General features: G+C 41.9%; 1 long non-coding RNA gene across 1 annotated transcript in view; it reads right to left on the reverse strand.

Moving 5' to 3' along the window:
• The window catches only part of LOC138793955 (uncharacterized), a 65,819-nt gene that overhangs the window by 25,115 nt on the left and 20,040 nt on the right, over positions 1-20,664 (reverse strand). The window contains exons 2-3 of the long non-coding RNA XR_011363376.1: positions 18,737-18,803; positions 9,277-9,315 (exon numbers count right to left, since the gene is read on the reverse strand). This is a non-coding gene — a long non-coding RNA (uncharacterized lncRNA). The remainder of the gene's footprint in view (positions 1-9,276; positions 9,316-18,736; positions 18,804-20,664) is intronic.

Below are 20,664 nucleotides of genomic sequence, written 5' to 3' on the forward strand. Positions count from 1 at the left end.
TGCAATGTACTCTGCCAGAACTTGAGAGAATACTTGTAGAGTGAGAAGTTACTTGTACCCATGTATAGACTGTGTCTGACCACCTGTACTACAGCGTTGCGTGACCTGTCCTAATAGGGTGATACAAGCCCCAGTCGTGGTTATCTGGGTAAAGCTAAGCTCCTGGGGGTGTCCAAGTTACCTGCACTGCGAGCTTTGTCCTATCCAGGCTAGTTACTCTTGGGTATCAGGATACTGCCCGGCACTTTTTAGACTGGTTGACGTCGTGGGCTAGGATGCTCCTAGACTTCTTCCTTTGTAGTGTTTAGCACAGCATAGTCAATAGTTGGAATACTGGAAGAACTGGTTGTCTCTAGTTGCATCTGTACACACTCAAGTCTTAGACTCAACTTCACTGAACTGAACTTCTGGTCCCGGACAGGGGCCCTGCCTTGGCTACAGCAGGGACACTTGCTTTGTGTGTCTTTCTTCTATAAGAATGCAACTAGAACTGAACTTACTTCCTCCACCAAGTAACTAACTTCTACAGGGGCTAAGTAATCTACCCTATGAGTGGTGGGAATGGGTGTGAGCAAAAGAAATAAGAAAGATAATAGGCTGAGAGTAGAGAGCACCTCCTATTGGACAATAAGAACACATGGCACACAGAAAACAGTAACCCATTACCTTCCTCAGATGTGCTATACATAAGAATACACATATAAAAGATACTGATATCTAGTGGTGAAACTATAAATATACCTTCATCACCACTTAACCTGGAGAAAGAAGCTTTTGCAACAGATACATAAGGTGAGAAGAGAAAAGAACGCCAGTGGTGGGACACCACAGGTTTCCTTTAGTTTGTTTTTGGCCCTCCTAAAGTATAACGGATATGTTAGATGGCATCCAAGGACTTTGGCTCCTTCACATGTAAATTTATCCAGATTTTTTATCAGGAAATCCTGCAAAATTTCTGGACCCTAATTATTATTATTATTATTATTATTACTATTATTATTTATTTATAAATCGCCCTTAATTCCAGAGCGCTATACAAGTGATAGGGGTAACCAACAGGAACAAGGCAAGATAAAAACACATTACGTGAAGGAAAATGGCCGACTGATACAAGGGGGGAAGAGGAGCCTGCCCGTCAGGACTTACAATCTACAATCTTACAATCTTGGTGTTCTGTTGGGCACAAATGCCCTTTAGGATTTTTCTTGAAGAGTGTCCATGCTGGTAAATAGCTCTGGAAAATACAGGACATATTTTTTTATATTTGTCTGGAATTCTGGCATGGATACCCCATAGAATCGTATGTTGGCATCTAAAATTCTGGACAGCTGTGGATGCACATTTAGGCTATGTTCACACTACGTATCTTTCCAGCCGTAGTGCGAACCGCGAATATACGCACATAGTTTTGAGGTTGATGCGTTCGCTTGAAAGTATACGATATACGGCCGCACAGTGCACACTACGTATGAGCTTACGGCCGGATCGTATATGGCACCGTGAAAAATGAACAAGACCATTGTTTGAGGACGGAAATGTTCCAACTCACGGCCGTGGATTTCCATGCGGTCCAGTACGAAGTACTTATTTCAGCCAAATTGAACTTGATTTTTCGATCCAAAAGGTTCTGTGAGTTTTATTGGGCTGGGCGAAGATTTCCAAGTAAATGACCTGTTTCAGATCGCTACGAAACAAGCTAGGGAAGCATAACTCTACTACGGGGCGTATGTTCGCGGTGCGTACACATCCGGCCGCATGTCTATTTTTCCCACGCCCGTAGTTTCAGCCGCACATGTATGGCGGCGTACGAAATGCAGCCAGACTCGTACGCAGTGTGAACATAGCCTTAAAGTCTGTCCAGAACTCAGGATCCATTGCATGGCAGTCCGGGCCAGAACCATGTATGCGCTCCTATAACTATAAGGGGCCCTTTAACTGTATGCGCTCCTAATCTGGTGCACATACAGTTAAATGCGGCACTGTCGTTGACTGGGCTAGGAGCCATTAACTCCCAATTCTGCCAATCGCTCTTATATGACTCACATGACTAGGGATATCAATAAAGCCATCCCACCGATTCATCGCCTCGATGCTGATGGAATGACAAAAGCCCAGAAGCCACTTAAATGCCAAAATCGGAATTAGTCCACAGCATCTAAGGGGTTAAACTACAAGGTTTGTAGGTTTCTCTCCTCTTGATAGTAACAGCACAGGCCCTGCTGTCATGTAACATCCCAATTACCATGATATTCTGCACAGGGGTCCAGTGCCAGGCTACTACTGCCCAGCCGACAAAAGATGTACTATGATCATTAAGGGGTTAAAATCTCTCTATATATGTGATAGTGGCCATGTGAGTTGGTTTCTATGGATGATGTCTATTCTCCTATACGGCAGTAATGCTGGACTGGATGGGTAAAATCTTTGGACGTCTAACATCGAGAGCTCGGAAATAACCTGGTCGTCTATAATAAGAGTCAGATTATTTCCATCTGATAGAGAGGTGACCCGCTGACTAATGATCTGAAGCCTGAGCCACAAAATCTTCCTCTGCCAATGGATATTATAATTAGATGAGAACTTCTGTTTTATTGTTTGGAATCTTTATATGAATAAGGATAAAATGATGTGGGAAAGTTGCCGTAAATGTCAGGAAGAATGAATGGGAGCAAATTCACGGACTCCTCGCTGGGTGTTGCCGGGGGGGGGGGGGGGTACTACGTATTTATCAAAGCTTAAAGTGTCACTGTCATTACAAAAAGCTTTTAAAATGTGATAGATACATCATAGAGACATGTCATAGAGACATCATAGAGACATATCATAAAGACATGTCATAAAGACATCATAGTGACATTAGAGACGTCATAGAGACATCATAGACACATGTCATAGAGACATCATAGAGACATCAGAGACGTCATAGAGACATCAGAGACATGTCTTAGAAACATCATAGAGACATCAGAGATATGTCATAGAGACATCATAGACACATGTCATAGAGACATCATAGAGACATGTCATAGAGACATCATAGAGACATATCATAAAGACATGTCATAAAGACATCATAGTGACATTAGAGACGTCATAGAGACATCATAGACACATGTCATAGAGACATCATAGAGACATCAGAGACGTCATAGAGACATCAGAGACATGTCTTAGAAACATCATAGAGACATCAGAGATATGTCATAGAGACATCATAGACACATGTCATAGAGACATCATAGAGACATGTCATAGAGACATCATAGACACATGTCATAGAGACATCATAGACACATGTCATAGAGACATCATAGACACATGTCATAGAGACATCATAGACACATGTCATAGAGACATCATAGACACATGTCATAGAGACATCATAGACACATGTCATAGAGACATCATAGACACATGTCATAGAGACATCATAGACACATGTCATAGAAATCCTCTCCATGCTCTCAGTTAGACTGATAATGGAGCTCCATTATAGCGGGGGGGGGGGAGGATGTGTTGTAGCCCAGTCTTCTCCCCACTCGTATTTCCTGTTGGTACAAGTGTAAACATTCAGACTCGAGCTGATCAAAACCTTTGACAAGTCTCTATGATGTCTCTATGACTTGTTGAAAGTTTTTTGAAATGACAAAAAATGACACTTTAAAAGTGTAGTCCGGAAAAAGTTGTAAATTCCACTGGTATCAGAACGTTATAAAGATTTGTAAATGACTACCAGTATCTGCAAGAAGGGGTGTATTCTATCGAGTCTTCCAGTACTTATCAGCTGCTGTATGTCCTGCAGGAAGTGGTGTATTCTCTCCAGTCTTCCAGTACTTATCAGCTGCTGTATGTCCTGCAGGAAGTGGTGTATTCTCTCCAGTCTGACACAATGCTCTCTGCTGCCCCCTCTGGACAGAGGTGGACAGAGGTGGCAGCAGAGAACACTGTGTCAGACTGAAAAGAATACACCACTTCCTGCAGGACATACAGCAGTTGTTAAGTATTAAAAGACTGGAGAGAATACACCACTTCCTGCAGGACATACAGCAGTTGTTAAGTATTAAAAGACTGGATATCTTTTAATAGAAGTAATTTGGAAGTCTATATTTGCGATATAGGAGGAAAGTTACTAAGCTAAATGCTCCAGAATTGCCATAAAAAACTAGCGTACATGATTTGCAACAAAAGTTATGTCAAGAATATTTAAGAGAATTATATTAGAATTAAACAGGGGAGTCAATCAGGTGTGGCCTGCAGCATCTGTGCCCTAGACCTGCAGCGCCTCTCTCCCCGCCTCCCTTTGCTTTCAGCACGCCCCTGGACTGAATGGAGGCGGAGAGAGAGGCGATGCAGGTCTAGGGCACAGATGCTGCAGGCCACATCTGATTGACTCCCATCCTGCCACAACAGTAGTTCTTCATAAAACTGGCACCGGGAGAAAGGCCGACCCCCGAACCGGACGCAGCATGAGCACCTCTACAACATGGTACCGGCCGCTTGTGGCCAGCATGAGGACCTCTACAACATGGTACCGGCTGCTTGTGGCCAGCATGAGGACCTCTACAACATGGTACCGGCCGCTTGTGGCCAGCATGAGGACCTCTACAACATGGTACCGACCGCTTGTGGCCAGCATGAGGACCTCTACAACATGGTACTGGCCGCTTGTGGCCAGCATGAGGACCTCTACAACATGGTACTGGCCGCTTGTGGCCAGCATGAGGACCTCTACAACATGGTACCGGCTGCTTGTGGCCAGCATGAGGACCTCTACAACATGGTACTGGCCGCTTGTGGCCAGCATGAGGACCTCTACAACATGGTACCGGCTGCTTGTGGCCAGCATGAGGACCTCTACAACATGGTACTGGCCGCTTGTGGCCAGCATGAGGACCTCTACAACATGGTACCGGCCGCTTGTGGCCAGCATGAGGACCTCTACAACATGGTACCGGCCGCTTGTGGCCAGCATGAGGACCTCTACAACATGGTACCGGCCGCTTGTGGCCAGCATGAGGACCTCTACAACATGGTACCGGCCGCTTGTGGCCAGCATGAGGACCTCTACAACATGGTACCGGCCGCTTGTGGCCAGCATGAGGACCTCTACAACATGGTACCGGCCGCTTGTGGCCAGCATGAGGACCTCTACAACATGGTACTGGCCGCTTGTGGCCAGCATGAGGACCTCTACAACATGGTACTGGCCATTTGGGGGCAGCATGAGGACCTCTACAACATGGTACCGGCCATTTGGGGCCAGCATGAGGACCTCTACAACATGGTACCGGCCGTTTGGGGCCAGCATGAGGACCTCTACAACATGGTACCGTCCATGTGGGGCCAGCTACATGCCGGTACAGAGTCGCTTTAACCACTTGTCACTTTTCAGGTGTTATCCCATCATGAGCTCTAAGTCATTAAAGGTCGTTCTCTTCAGAGGACCTCTCCCCCTTTTTATTATTTATGAAATTTTAGGTGGTCATTTCAGAGAGGGTTTAATGTGTATATATATAATTAGAAATGCCAGCCGCAATGTCCAGGCGGAGCCGCTGACAATTACTTCCCTGGCGGCTGCCATTCAGGAGACGCTGATTAATGACCGCTGCAAGGAAAAATACAATTTCACAACTGCAAACAATTAGGAAAAAGATTGTGGATGTGGAGCGATGCGATGGGCAGAGATGCAGCCGCCTCCTCCCCACCTTCCTGGCCTGGGATTGGGAGCTCTGGCTCACATTCACTTCTGGCAGAAACCTATAATTCCGCAGCCCCACTCTTCCTTTTCTGAAACTTTATACCTTGCAAATTTTGTCAAAGTAGAAACTAGGCGTGTTCTCTTAATTGATGTTTGAAACATTAAACATTATCTACTGTACGAGGATGAAACGTGTAAGCCTTCCTGTTTGGGGAACCGAGACTACATAATAACCTAATAACCCCAATCCCAGTCCAGGAGCTCGCGAAACATTCTGGGGTTTTTTAGCAATAAATTGATGCAAGATGGATTTTCCCTCTTATTTATATATCACACTACAAACGTAGGACATAAGCAGAGCCCGATCAATTACAACACGGAGGACCAGCGCCCGGCAAGAAGCAGGAAAGCCAAGCACAGTCTATGTAAGAAGCCGAACCATTGTAGGGAAAGTGGTGGCAGATTCCGGGGGCGGCCTCCAGACATGGGAGAAACTATATATATGGTAACATTCAATAACAGTATGTGGTTCTGAATTGTGTCTGATTATATTATGGAAAACAGAACAAAAACTTATAATACATAAAAAATACACAAGGTTCTAGCAGTAATAAAATCTGACTAGATGGAGTATAAGGTTATATGGTATTTATATACTTCATGGTTTATGTTCATGTTTCAAATGTTCTGCAGGAATTTTAGCAGCTTCTGTTGTTTTTAGTTTTTTGTTCTTTTTTTTTTTTTTGGGGGGGGGGGGACAAGATTGATGCACACAAAAAGCCACCAAAACACTGCAAACAAAGTTTATATAGTTTTATATGTTACCATACACTAGAATTTAAAGCAAATCTGTCAACTACAATTCACATTGATGAGACTGTTAGATATCTGTTACACAGAAGGTGACACATGGTACCTTTTATATATGCGCCTGTGCTTTTATTTAATGCTTTATTCTCTGGTGCAAAATGTGAAAGAGGCTTTCCTAAGCACCTAAATTGGTGAATGCTGTAACACCTTCTCGCCCCTCCCATCCCTATCCAATCCCTATTGCATCCCATCCATATCTCATCCATATCCCATCCTTATCCCCTGCTTCCAAATCTCACACTTGCACACAATTTGTACAGTACATTGAATTTACTGTCGATAAAGCAGGAATGGGAGGGGGAGCAAGGAGACATTATAGTCCTCAGTACTTCAGGGGCTTGGAAAAGTCTCTTTGACACTTTGCACTAGAGAATAGAAACACTATTTTCTATAATATGCAAGAACAGACAGATATATGTAATGTACCATGTGTCTCCTTGCCCCAACATCTATCTAACTGTATTAGCAGCATTAACGAGAATGATGGTTGACCTTGGGGAGATTAACCAAGGCAGCAAGGTATCCATCCACTGACAGCTGTTTCAGGGTATTTGCCCCTCATCAGTGTGGAGTAGGATTCTGGCTAGTGGGAGCAAAGCCTAGGTGCATTCATGAAAATAGTGGTTGACCACAGGGAGATCAACCAAAACACTGAAGAGACACCATCACGTGTTTTTCAATGTCAGTGAATTTAGGCATTACCTCTTGCGAATCAATAATGCAAAAATACTGTTGAAGACACGATCACATGTTTCTCAGCGTCAGTTAGCCAACCAGTCCTACCGGGAAGGAACACCTAAGCCGGGGGGGGGGGGGGTGTCTTTAGTCAAGGAAAAAACCTTCCAACAAGCCACAGTCAAAAATAACAGAACTTGGGAAATAGCCAATATGCTTGAATATTTCCTGAATCCTGTCATTTTTGACTGTGGCTTGTTGGAAGGTGGTTTCCTTGACTGGAGACCCCCCTTTGGCTTTGTTGTTCCTTCCCAGTAGAAGGTCTGGCTAGCTCACTGACATTAAGAAGCATGTGATGGTGTCTCTGCAGTATTTTTGCATATTAGATTCCCATTAACATCAGGCTATAGAGCCTTTAGGGGTAAAAAAAAACAAAAAGGAAACATGGCAAAAAATGTGGTGTGTAAACTTGCCCTTGAAATGGATCTAAGTGTGTGTCTAGTGTGGTTACAGTCCAAATATTCAAGGACTCATACAAAAGAAAAAAGCAGCTGGCACCAACCTAGTCACTTCTATGTGTAGTAATCAACATTGCCCGCAAAATAACAGGGTTTTTGGGTGTCTTGTTTTCAAGGCTATGGGGTGCAGTCCATAAAAATGTAGTAAAAAAGAAAAGTCAGCACTCACCGAATTGGGGAAGCATTGGGGAAAGGGGGAGATGCAGGGGCACACCTAGAGATGACTGTTTCATGCAAAGGAAGTGCAATCTGCACAAAATGGTTGTTGTTAGGTGCACACCCATGTCTCTCCCTTCCTCCATGTGTATCTCCATATACTAATTAAGAGATGTTCTAATGGTGATTTGAGTGCTGACCTCTCTCTCTCTTCTACTACGTATTCAAGAAATTACGCTTCTAAATTACTTGTTCTACACAATATCCACAAATTTTAAAGATTATGTATAATTCATGTAGAATGGTTGATGGTGGGGAATGAACTAGCCGTACAATGTTGTGGCTGCTTGCCTATTACATGAGGCGATTACCTGCCCAATAAGGCAGATAACTCCCTGTATTATAGAGACAGCGATCAGCCGCACATCTCTCCCTGCAATGGGCGATGGATGGCGACAGCTGATTAAAGCAAGGGCTGTGCGATTATAGAGGTAAGCGGGTGGCGATCTAGCAGACCTACATTTCGGGGAGACTTAGGCTGGGTTCAAGCTGCATTTTTGCAGTCCATTAAAGTAATCTGTTATTAAATTACTTTTAACGTACAGAAAATCATGGTCAACCATGCTAAAAAAAACAAAAAACATCTGTTTTGATCCTTTTTTTAAATAATGGCCATTGTTTGTACAGTGTGTGAACAATGGAAAAGGGATCCAAATGGATGCACACAATTGTATCTGTTTTTGCATCTTTTTCCCCCCATAAAACTGATATGTTAAACAGACTGCAAAAATGCAGTGTGACCCCGGTCTTAAGGCCCTATTCCACGGAACGATTATCAGCCGTATTCGCCCGATATCGGCCTCTACGGACGATAATCGTCCCGTGGAATAGAGTGCAACGATCAGCCGACATCGTTCATGTCGGCTGATCGTTGCAGCCGCTGCTTTTTCAACATGTTGAAAAACAAGCGACTAATACAGCAACGATCTTCTGCCGTCGCTCCATTGAATAGGAGCGTCGGCAGCAGACGCTGCTATATCCTATGGGCTGCCCGAACCTGGGCAGCCCTCCCCCCAGCAGCTCCCCGCCGCCCCTCCCGCACTCACCCGTTCGCTGCAGCCGTCGTAGCGGCAGCGAGTGGGGAACGAGGAGCAAGCAAGTGCTGAGAGCGCTCGTTTGCTCCTCTAGACGGCCCGTGGAATAGGGGCATTACTAAAGACCAGCATCTCATACACCAGTCTGATGTAATCCTGGATTTATGTTGGATTTGTGTAAGGTGCTAGTATTTAAAAAAAACACCAGGCACAGGAACAATAAATACCCCAATATTGTGTACAAAAATATAACTTGGGTAAATACATTTTATATTCTCCAAACATCCGCTGTTCTTCTGGATTCCTGAAAAAGAAAAGAATAACAATAATAAATACATACATACATTCATGAAGAACATAAAAAGCAAAAAAAAAAACAACAATAAAATAAATGATTTATACCAGCACAGAGAATGGTTGGTAGCCGGGTATTGGTATTTGATTCAGTTTGCATGGATTCTGGCTTTTTTTTTTAGGTAAAACCTGATTTTTAATTATCATAACGGCCGTCATTATAAAAAATAAAACGTCTGCTTTGTAGCTGTAACCTCCCCCCCCCCCCCCCCCCCAAACTCTATGAGAGAGAAAAGACACAGTGTACAGAAAAAATACACCACCCCCCTCAGCGTGCTGCACTTTAAAAAAAACGCCACAAAGCCAAAAAAGCAACAGGGAGGAGAGAAAAACGCCACAGAAAAAAACATCAAGTGTGTATGTAACATCTCATGAAATGCAGCTAGCCGCAGGCGTTTTTGTTGAAATAAACATGATAGTATTTTTTTGCGAAAATTAACCAGTCTAAGGCTATGTTCACACAATGTCTTTTCATCTCCGTTTAAAATGACGTCCGTCATTTTGAGTCTAAAATAATGGACGTTATTTAAAAGCCTGACCTCCCCTTAGTGCACTGACGGGTGTTTGTACATTATATTAGTTTGGTTACTACATGGACTTTGGATGCGGCTTAATTGAAAAGTCCATTGAATTTAATAGCAAAAACGGAGACAGAACGGTGACTGTGTGTGAACTACAAATAAAAAACGTCCGCTGTTTGCAAAAGACGTCAGAAAATAATGATCATGTTCATTATTTTGACAAAGAAGTAAAGAGACAGCATCCAAAAAATAGTGAAAAAACGTGTAGCTTTATTCACCAAGCCATGCAACGTTTCGGCTGTATCTCAGCCTTTCTCAAGCATAAGTGACAAGTGCCAAAGGGTAGTCCTTAAATACATAGGTGAATTACATACAGTGTAATTTTACAATCAATTCATAATCAACATGATAAACATATCCACAGCAATCAAAAAAACATCATAGGGGATATCCAATCCAAATCTCATAGGTGACGTGTTAACCATACAAACTAATCAAAATTCATGTGTAAAATAGTGAACATACAAACACCGGCAGTGTTACAAAGTTATTGGTACAGTGTAAATATAATTAAAAACATAATTACCAGCCCTGCAGCCAAACGGAGATGGCGTCCTGCATCATGTACACGGTCAACGTACACTGGGCAGACTTGATCCAGTCTGGTGAGGCGTGCATCTGATACTATTCCTTCATTGTTTTTTACTCTAGTGCTGTTGGACTTTGCTATTTTGATTGGTTCATTATTTTGACGTCGGTGTCAAAAACGTCCGTTATTCAACAAGCTGTGTGCATTGGACGTCCGTCTTCCCATTAACTTCAATGTATTGCATTGCAGTCAGTTCAATCTCAGCTAAAACGGACGTTATTTTAAATATGAAAATCAGACCCCTTTTTAATATTTTTGACGTTGTGTGAACATAGCCTTACTAAACACACTAAATTGAAACATACTTGAAAAATTATTGTTTTGGAGGCTAAAAACGCTGCAGTCAGATGTTTTTGGTATTTTTTTTCACACCTTAGTGATGATGGTTTTAGGCTTCCAACAAACACAACTTTTTTTTTGGCCTAAGAAAAAGCCACAAAAATGGGAAAAAAAAACTTCAAGGATTTTTTACTGTGTTTTGGCATTTTTTTATCTAATGCTATTTGATCTTTTAACCCCTATTTTTTATTTTTTTTTTCATTGCAAGTTATACCCGTGTTTCCCCGAAAGTAAGACAGTGTCTTACGTTCTTTTTACTCCCAAAAGTCCCACTATGTCTTACTTTTGGGGTATGTCTTATATTGGACAGGGGTGTATGACTGTATAGGGGGGGGAGACAGGGGTGTATGACTGTATAGGGGGGCGGACAGGGGTGTATGACTGTATAGGGGGGGGAAACAGGGGTGTATGACTGTATAGGGGGGCGGACAGGGGTGTATGACTGTAGTCCCCTCAGTAACAGTGCAGGACTGTAACATAGGAGGAATGGATGTGCTGCAGCTGGCAGGATAACACACACAGCTATAAGTTATCCCGCCTGCTGCAGCCCATTATTCCTCCTATCCTGTACTGTTACTGAGGGGATGAGATGACAGGTCAGCTGTCACACGTTGTCCTGTGTGTGCAGGGAGGCGGCCATGTCAGAGCTGGAGGAGCAGCAGCACGTGAGGGCGGCTGTCCTGTACTCCCCTCAGTGAGCAGGGACGCCGGACCGGACGGGTGGTGGGCGCATGGACGGTGCGGCAGGACGGGGCCTCAGAGAGGGCGGACAGGTGCGCGCACGGGGGGTGGGGGGAAGGTCGCTTGGACCAGACGGGGGCGGTGCGGGCAGTCACCTGGGCCCTGCTGCTCCTTCAGCTCCCGCACCAATACCGGCGTCCCTGCACATGACGTGCAGCGCTCGTGCCGGGCCGCGCGTGTGTGTGTGTGCGCGCGCGTGCGAGCCTCTGACAGGACGGGCGCAGGGACATAAAAGTACAAAAATACCGCCCTATGTACTATGTCTTACATTCGGGGTATGTCTTACTTTAGCCCAGCCCCCGAAAGTCCAACTATGTCTTACTTTCGGGGGTGTCTTACTATCGGGGAAACACGGTATGATTTTTTTCATCATGTGACTGACTCAAGGATTTTTTTTTTATTGAAGAACTGGGGGGGGGGGGGGACTACAGAATAAACACCAACATGTGTGCGCATGAAGTTTTTTTCTGGAATTTTTCCCTCCTATAGAAATTTCTAGAAGGAAAACAAAAAAAGGCCATACCCCAAGCATTCTGCAATTTTAAACATTTCCACCAAGAATAAATGATAAATGCCTAAACTAGTACACACTACACCGAATTGTAGAGTGTACACAATTGCTGACAGAAACGACAACTGCTAGGGTGCTGTCAGACTAGAAATGCTAAAAAACTTTTTTGGGCTCAAAAATGCTGCAGCCAAATAGCTGAGAGTCAATAGGAAAATATGACTTGCCATACCCACATGAGGTTTTTGTGTTTGGAATTTTTTCAGGACATTTGGCAGTTTTGGCAAAATAGCAGCAGGCTGAGTGTCTGGCGCTTTTTTTTGTAATGTGATATTTTTCCTCTATAGGCTATGTTCACACAACATTGTTTCAGCTTCGTGTAAAAGGATGTCCGTTATTTTCAGTCTTTAAATATCAAAATCGGGCGCCTTTTCTTTATTTTTGATGTTGTGTGAACATAGCCATAGACTGGAGAGGAAAAACAAAACACCAGGAAAATTTTCTATATGTGTTTTTGCTGTAGTTTTTTCCCCACAATTTTTAAATAGAAATCACTCGACTTGAAATGAAAAAAATTAAATGAGGATAAAATGGCAGTAATAAAAACACCTAAACTCATTTACACCACAATGAAAAAACACCATAAAAAAATATCAAAAAGGGTGTCGGATGGAAGCCTTACTATGATATTTTATTGCTTTACCTCGCCAAATCTAATGCGGGACTGAAATGCAGAATATTGTGGCATTCCTGTGTGAACCAGGGAAAACCTTACATGTAGTCCTGGCTGCAAAATAATAAGTGATTGCTCGCTCTGATCCGCTCCTGGTAGCAGTCACCCCTCACTGTATAAAGGCTGATGCACACAGAGATTATGTAGCCCCCCCTCCTGTATATAAAGCATAGAGGGGAAACGGGACCCTCTGTATAGCGCTCAGAGCAGGGGATTGGGAACTGTACGGCTTAGGTAGCCCTGCAGTTCCCAGCACATATGTTGGTGGCAGCAGAGGGCGCCTTGTTGGAAGTGAATATGTAATTAAAAAAATGATACATTAATTTTAATAAAGTTTTATTACAAAGTAATATAACTTTATTAAAGCAATTCGTTAACAAATTTTCTGAGTACCCCTTTAAAGGAGTACTTCAATGATTTTTTTTCTTTCACATCAATTGGTTTCAGAAAGTTATACAGCTTTGTAATTTACTTCTATTTAACAATCTCCAGTCTTCCCATACTTATCAGCTGCTGTATGTCCTACAGGAAGTGGTGTATTCTCTCCAGTCTGACACAGTGCTCTCTGCTGCCACCTCTGTCCATGTCAGGAACTGTCCAGAGCAGCAGCAAATCCTCATAGAAAACCTCTCCTGCTCTGGACAGTTCCTGACATGGACAGAGGTGGCAGCAGAGAGCACTGTGTCACCTCCTGCAGGACATACAGCAGCTGTCGTCTGCCTCATAGGGGTTTTTGCCTTCCCTGGATCAACAGAGTAGGGTTTCCCTAGGTTGAACCTGATGGACTCTTGTCTTCTTTCAACCTTATTTACTATGTTACTATGATAAGTACTGGAAGACTGGAGAGAATACACCACTTCCTGCAGGACATACAGCAGCTGATAAGTACTGGAAGACTGGAGAGAATACACCACTTCCTGCAGGACATGAAACAGCATGAAACAGGTATTCTGATAGAAGTGCACAGCTGCCTATAACCTATAGATGCTATACAGCCAGCTCACAGCTCATGTTTTTGGCCTACATACAGATAACATTCCCTGTCAATACTAAAAGTATATAATTTGCATTTAAATTTGTTTTTTATATGTATCTTTTACAAATATAATGTGTACGCTTGTGGGTGACTGAACATCAAACAATAAGGGTTTATATTGTTACTATAAGTTTTCACATGAAAAGTCTGCCGTGCATCACTATTATCAATGACTACAAAGGTCAGCGGCCACCGCACCAAAAAGGGCCGACAACTAGACTTTCCATCACCAATACAAAAATAAAAAATAAAAAACAATACAAAGAGACCTAGGTGGCTTATAGTGTCAGGATAATATGTTACATATACTTCTCAACTGCAGAAACAATTCTGTATGTAACTGTGTATTTAGAATATATGCAAAGTTATAGTCGTCTGTATCCAACGCACAAGCACTGCCTAAGTGATACAAATATATATACTGTATATTTATAATTGGAGATGAGCAAGCCGGGTTCGGGTTCAAGTCGATCTGAACCTGAACGATCGGTATTTGATTAGCGGGGGCTGCTGAACTTGGATAAAGCTCTGAGGTCGTCTGCAGCCAATGACTATATCCATGTTTTCTGAAGTAGTGGTGGAGACGGCACTGCTGCGGTGGTGGTGCTCGCGGTAGGATGGCGTCCCAGACGTAATGTAGAAGAAAGTCCCGGCACTTCACCAATTCAAATATATGCTTATTTATTATGTGCAAAGCATTACAAAGTACAGGAGGACGCGTTTCAGCATATTGCCTTCATCATCATCAGCTGCTGATGAAGGCAATATGCCGAAACGCGTTATCCTGTACTGTGTGATGCTTTGCACATAATAAATAAGCATATATTTGAATTGGTGAAGTGCCGGGACTTTCTTCTACATATATCCATGATTTCCACATAGCCTTAGGGCTTTATCCACCTTCAGCAGCCACCGCTAATCACATGCCGAACGTTCGGGTTTGGATGGACTCCAGCTGCTCCAGGTTCCCTCATCTCTATTTATAATCCATAATCTGTCACTTTCCATGAATGTGTGATTAAATTGATAGGACTAAACAAATAAATTATTATTATTATTATTATTATTATTATTATTATTAGACTCTCCACCTAATGTTTAGACATGTATAATGCTATATATGTACTATCCCTGCTGCAGCTGCTATTAATAGCACTAATTTTAGTTGTATCTGCAGGTATCTGTATATACACCACCGTTCAAAAGTCTGGGGTCACCCAAACAATTTAGTGTTTTCCATGTAGTCGCACTTCTTCACCCCCAGACGTTGTGAAATGAATAGAAAATAGAGACAAGACACTGACAAGGTTAGAAATACTGATTTGTATGTGAAATAACATTGTTCTTCCATCACACTTTGCTTCCGTCCCAGAATCCTCCTTGTGCACCAATTCCAGCATTGCACACCTTTGGCATTCTAGCTATTAATCTGTTGGGGTAAGCTGGAGAAATTGCCCCCCACGCTTCTAGAAGCAGCTCCCACAAGTTGGATTGGTTGGATGGGCACTTCTGGCGTACCATACGGTCCAGCTGCTCCCACAATGGGGTGGTGATCTGGTGACTGCGCTGGCCACTCCATTACCTATGATAGAATACCAGCTGCCGCTTCTGCTTGAAATAGTTCTTGCACAATTTGGAGGTGTTTAGGGTCATTGTCCTGTTGTAGGATGAAATTGGCTCCAACCAAGCGCTGCCCACTGGGTATGGCATGGCGGTGCAGAGTGATAGCCTTCCTTATTCACAATCCCTTTTACCCTGTACAAATCTCCCACCTTACCAGCACCAACCCCAGACCATCACATGACCTCCACCATGTATAACAGATGGCGTCAGGCATTCTTCCAGCATCTTCTCATTTCTTCTGCCTCTCACAAACCTTCTTCTTTGTCATCCAAACACCTCAAACTTGGATTCATCCATCGTCCACAACACTTTTTTCCCGTCTTCCTCTGTCCAATCTCTGTGTTCTTTTGCCCATCTTAATCTTTTTCTTTTATTGGCCAGTCTCAGATATGGCTTTTTCTTTGCCACTCTGCCCTGAAGCCCAAAATCCGGCAGCCGCCTCTTCACTGTAGATGGTGACCCTGGTGTTTTGCGGGGACTATTTAATGAAGATGCCAGTTGGGGACCTGTGAGACGTCTGTTTCTCAAACTAGAGACTCTAATGTGCTTATCTTCTTGCTTAGTTGTGCAAAGCGGCCTCCCACTTCTTTTTCTACTCTGGTTAGAGCCTGCTTGTGCTGTACTCTGAAGGGATTAGTACACACCATTGTAGGAAATCTTCAATTTCTTAGCAATTTCTCGCATGGAATAGCCTTCATTTCTAAGAACAAGAATAGACTGTCGAGTTTCAGATGAAAGTTCTCTTTTTCTGGCCATTTTGAGTGTTTAATTGACCCCACAAATGTGATGCTCCAGAAACACAATCTGCTCAAAGGGAGGTCAGTTTTGTAGCTTCTGTAACAAGCTAGACTGTTTTCAGATGTGTGAACATGATTGCACAAGGGTTTTCTAATCATCAATTAGCCTTCTGAGCCAATGAGCAAACACATTGTACCATTAGAAGACTGGAGTGATAGTTGCTGGAAATGGGCCTCTATACACCTATGTAGATATTGCACCAAACACCAGACATTTGCAGCTAGAATAGTCAGTTACCACATTAGCAATGTATAGAGGGGATTGGTTTAAAGTTAGGACTGGTTTAAAGTTATCTTCATTGAAAAGTACAGCGCTTTTCCTTCAAAAATAAGGACATTTCAATGTGACCCCAAACTTTTGAACGGTATTGTGTATATATGTATGAGATATATGTATGAGATATATATGAGATATATGTATGAGATATATGTATGAGATATATATGAGATATATGTATGAGATGTGTATGGGATATATGTATGGGATATATATATATATATATATGTATGAGATGTGTATGGGATATATGTATGAGATATATATGGGATATATGTATGAGATATATATGAGATATATGTATGAGATATATGTATGAGATATATATGAGATATATGTGTGAGATGTGTATGAGATATATGTATGAGATATGTATGAAATATGTATAAGATATATATGAGATATGTATGAGATATATGTATGAGATATGTATAATATATGTATGAGATATGTATGATATATGTATGGTATATATGTATGAGATATGTATGGGATATATGTATGAAATATGTATGAGATATATGTATGAGATATGTATGGGATATATATATGTATGAGATATATGTATGAGATATGTATGGGATATATATATGTATGAGATATATGTATGAGATATGTATGGGATATATATATATGTATGAGATATATGTAAGAGATATGTATGGGATATATATATGTATGGGATATATATATGTATGAGATATGTATGAGATATATGTATGAGATATGTGTGAGATATATGTATGGGATATATATATATATGTATGAGATATGTATGAGATATATGTATGAGATATGTGTGAGATATATGTATGGGATATATATATATGTATGAGATATGTATGAGATATATGTATGAGATATGTATGGGATATATGTATGAGATATGTATGGGATATATATATATGTATGAGATATATATGAGATATATGTAGGAGATATGTATGGGATAGATGTATGTATGAGATATGTATGGGATATATATATGTATGAGATATGTATGGGATATATATATGTATGAGATATGTATGGGATATATATATGTATAAGATATATGTATGAGATATGTATGGGATATATATATGTATGGGATAGTTGTATGAAATATGTATAGGATATATGTATGAGATATATGTATGAGATATATGTATGAGATATGCATGAGATATATGTAGGTAAGGGATATATGTATAAGATATGTATGATATATGTATGGGATATGTGTATGTATGGGATATATATATATATATATATATATATATATATATATATATATATATATGGGATATATGTATGTATGTGATATGTGTATGTATGGGAGATATATATATGTATGGGATATGTGTATGTATGGGATATATATATGTATATATAGCTGCCCCCTATTATTCCTGCTGTGTGAGATGGAGGAGCAGAGGTTGGAGTTGCCCTCTATCTGAGCTCACCGGCCCGGATCTGGCTGATAGCCCTGTGTACACCTGTCCCCACAGCTGCAGGAAGCCGCAACTGGCCGGGGGCGACCACTGCTGCTTCAGGTCTTACTGGAAAACTGCCGGTTCCGGTGGGTAATTCTGCTCTTGTCTTTTGCCCCCTTATTCCCCCCCCCCCCCCCCCCCCCCGTCTTATAAGGAGCAGGAAGGAAGGAGACACAATGGCGACCTCTCACCTCTCATCTATACAGAGAACAATGCTCCCCAGTCCCCCATCCCCCATTATACGGAGCAATAACGGGCCGTATTATCTCCTACGCTACTCTCCAGATAGCTACACAGAAGAATAGAAAGTGAAGCAGTAAATATATATATATATTTATATGTATAAATTATTTATGTATTTATTTATGTTAGTTATATATATATATATATATATATATATATATATATATATATATATATATATATATATATTTATTTTCAGGTATATAGGGAAAGTGTATTCAGAGAACCCGACAATGAAGAGAATGATACAAGAGAATGGGCAGCTAGCCTGCACGCCAATGCATTCTGGGACTTGTAGTCCCACCTCTTGCTCTTGGAATTTGGAAACATCATGAACGTTTTTTAATCAAAAAGGAAGGAAATGGAAAGTGATTTAAAATAAACCCGGGGGTGACCTCTGGGGAGACCCTCCACCTGTGTCTATTTTACCTGATTGTTTTCTCTCAGATTGTCAGTCCCCCATCTGGAACTGCTTCCATCTCCTGCGCCTTCTGGGCTGATGGGAGACAAAGGGTTAAAGTCATCAGCATCAGCATCATCATCCTCTCCTGATTATACAGAAAGAAAGGTCAGGACTGGGGATTGCTAGTCACTTAGTCACCAGTCAGAACTTTACAGGAACAAGAAGACTCGGACTAGGACAGGAGGGACAGGTGGGACAAGAGGGACAGGAGGGACAAGAGGAACAGGAGGGACAAGAGGGACAGGAGGGACAAGAGGAACAGGAGGGACAAGAGGAACAGGAGGGACAAGAGGGACAGGAAGGACAAGAGGGACAGGAGGGACAAGAGGAACAGGAGGGACAAGAGGGACAGGAAGGACAAGAGGGACAGGAAGGACAAGAGGGGCAGGAGGGACAGGAGGGACAAGAAGGACAGGAAGGACAAGAGGGACAGGAAGGACAAGAGGGACAAGAAGGACAGGAGGGACAAGAGGGACAGAAGGGACATGTGGGACAGGAGGGAGAAGAGGAACAGGAGGGACAAGAGGGACAGGAAGGACAAGAGGGACAAGAGGGACAGGAGGGACAAGAGGAACAGGAGGGACAAGAGGAACAGGAGGGACAAGAAGGACAGGAGGGACAAGAGGAACAGGAGGGACAAGAGGGACAGGAGGGACAAGAAGGACAGGAAGGACAAGAGGGACAGGAAGGACAAGAGGGACAAAAAGGACAGGAGGGACAGAAGGGACATGTGGGACAGGAGGGAGAAGAGGGACAGGAGGGACAAGACGGACAGGAGGGACAAGAGGGACAATAGGGACAAGAGGGACAGGAGGTACAGGAGGGACAGGAGGGAGAAGAGGGACGGGAGGGACAAGAGGGTAGATAGATAGATAGATAGATAGATAGGAGATAGATAGGAGATAGATAGATAGGAGATAGATAGATGGATAGATAGATAGATAGAAGATAGATAGATAGATAGGAGATATATAGATAGATAGATAGATAGATAGATAGATAGATAGATAGATAGATAGGAGATAGATAGATAGATAGATAGATAGGAGATAGATAGATAGATAGATAGATAGATAGATAGATAGATAGGAGATAGATAGATAGATAGATAGATAGATAGATAGATAGATAGATAGATAGATAGGAGATAGATAGATAGATAGATAGATAGATAGATAGATAGGAGATAGATAGATAGATAGGAGATAGATAGATAGATAGATAGATAGATAGATAGATAGGAGATAGATAGATAGATAGATAGATAGATAGATAGATAGATAGGAGATAGATAGGAGATAGATAGATAGATAGATAGATAGATAGGAGATAGATAGATAGATAGATAGATAGATAGATAGATAGATAGATAGATAGATAGGAGATAGATAGATAGATAGATAGATAGATAGGAGATAGATGGATAGGAGATAGATAGATAGATAGATAGATAGATAGATAGATAGGAGATAGATAGATAGATAGATAGATAGATAGATAGATAGATAGATAGATAGGAGATAGATAGATAGATAGATAGGAGATAGATAGGAGATAGATAGATAGGAGATAGATAGATAGATAGATAGATAGATAGATAGATAGATAGATAGATAGGAGATAGATGGATAGATAGATAGATAGATAGATAGGAGATAGATAGATAGATAGATAGATAGATAGATAGATAGATAGATAGATAGGAGATAGATAGATAGATAGATAGATAGATAGATAGATAGATAGATAGGAGATAGATGTCCCAGTGTTTGCACAGTGTGATCCTCAGGCGCCCTACTACTCATCCTCTCCACCTTATACAAACACTAGTGATAGTTACACCTGACCTCCCTGCTCATCTACAAGACCTGACAGCTCCGGCTCCATCCTCCTC

This window comes from Dendropsophus ebraccatus, chromosome 5, assembly GCF_027789765.1.
Source record: "Dendropsophus ebraccatus isolate aDenEbr1 chromosome 5, aDenEbr1.pat, whole genome shotgun sequence".
Classification (NCBI taxonomy): domain Eukaryota; kingdom Metazoa; phylum Chordata; class Amphibia; order Anura; family Hylidae; genus Dendropsophus; species Dendropsophus ebraccatus.